The following is a 2098-nucleotide window of genomic DNA, read 5'->3' on the forward strand; positions in this document are numbered from 1 at the left end:
GCTGCGAGCTGTCGGTCGGGCCCCTACTGAGGAGCCGGGTCAATTACTGAAGAACCGATTCAATCGCCTACTACAAAATGTAGTCAGGTAGTTTTATTTAGATTCAATAAACTTGTTTACACTATGACAGAGAAAAGGATTTGTCAAGAGAAAGAGGTTAAATGTTAACGGAGTCTCACATATATAATACCGTTTTACAAAATGTTACAGAAAATTACGATTACATTAAAAAAGAGTCTAAAACATTAAATCATCATTAAGGTTTCTATTAAGAGGTCTACACGCTCCTGTCTTTGCATATCTATTAGAGTCAACAATTGAGTCTATTAGACTGCACGAGCAGTGTTACAATAAACCATACAATCAATTATCAATCAACAATACAAATTATCAATAAACAATATAAGTAAGATTAGATATAAGGGTAGTAATCCCGTACTAGATATAAGGGTAGTAATCCCGTACTAGATATAAGGGTAGTAATCCCGTACTACAGCTTGGTCCTGCGCGGGTGCTATCCCAATAAACCTAAAAAAGAATAAAACTAAAGAGAGGTAATCGCAATAAGCAAAAAGGACCTCCGTAGAGGCTGCCTTTCTAAGTAAGTAGAGGGAGAAAGGGAAGGAGAGGAAAAAGCAGTGACCTAGGTGGATTCTAAACACTCATTATATACACAAACCGCCAGCCGGCGCATGCATAGTTATAATACAGTCACATTCAGTCTTAATCAGAGGTAGAGAGGCATGGAGGTTCCTGTTTTTCTTCTGGGGCCCTTTGGTACAATTTTTGCTGACGCAGCAGCTCAGCAGTTCAACAATTCATTATCTTCATTGTGTTTTGTAGTCAGATGCGTCGTAAAAGCAATATTTTTAGGATTTTTGCAAATAATCTGTTACCCTCCTGGACTATTTTGGATAGCAAGCAACAAACAGTTTACTCAATGTTCAATGAATGCTGAAATATTAGGCAGGATGCACGCTTTTTTTATTGACTAATTATTGATTTTAGTGCAATGTGTGGAAACCTTGCAACCAATCAGGGTGCGGCCGACCAGAAGGCAACACTGTTGGTAACATTGTTTTCACTTCAGAGCCCTTTAGAGCTATATAATTACCCTTCATTGTTATTCGTTGAGGAGGCTTGTAGTTATTGATTGCCACAAAATGTCAAATGTCATTAAGATTAATAAAGTGTAAGCACTCTTCAACAATTTCAGTTTATATAGAAAATAAAACATACCTAAATAAACCTCTGTCTTTTAACTGATTTAAATGTAGAATTTTGGGTAAATCATCAACATTTCTTGTGACTTGAATTGTGTCTTGCTTGACCTGAGCAATAACTTGACTAATTGTGCTTGATTTATAGCTGGGACTTGACATGGCTTGCTCGATTCTCACCACAGTTACTTGCTTGATACTTGAAGGTTAAGGCTTTTGACTCAAAGGCTAAGACGGTGATGGTTAAGAGTTACTTTCACATGTGTGACTTACTCTAAAATCTGTCTTCTGCCATATAATGAAACGAAAATAGTGAATGGTATAGAATGGTAGATATACAAGTTAGACCATGCAAAGCAGATTGTCTGTCAAGCCTGAACAGTCACTCCTCCACTGGAGAAGAAGTGTGAATAGGGAGTCAGTGGGACACGAAAAGGGGTTGATTACATCGTGGGTTAAAGGAAATACCAAAGGGGTGAGGCCAACAGTGTTATTGGTTCTGTTCCTGAATAGCCGTTGGTTCTGTTCCTGAATGAGCTAGCATGATTATTTTGAGACGGTTTCATGGACCCAGAGACTAGAAGTGCAGGGAAAGGTCTTATTCAGACACTTCATTTCTTTAGTCTTTACTTCAGAGGCATGCATTTGGGTCGGTTTCACCAGCTTATGTTGGTCTGAAAGAGAATGAGGCAAAGATATAAGGTTTACTTAAAAACACAAACAGTATATGAGGAAGAACTTGCTTGGATAGGTGGACTGAAAAACAAAGAAAGAAAAAAAAAGTGTGACATTAAAGTGTAAAGTGTGACATTTATATATATATATATATTTTTTTTTCTTATGAAACTATTTCTTTGACGCAAATTTGTGTATATTAA

Source organism: Micromesistius poutassou, assembly GCF_964030765.1.
Source record: "Micromesistius poutassou genome assembly, chromosome: 4".
Classification (NCBI taxonomy): Eukaryota; Metazoa; Chordata; class Actinopteri; order Gadiformes; family Gadidae; genus Micromesistius; species Micromesistius poutassou.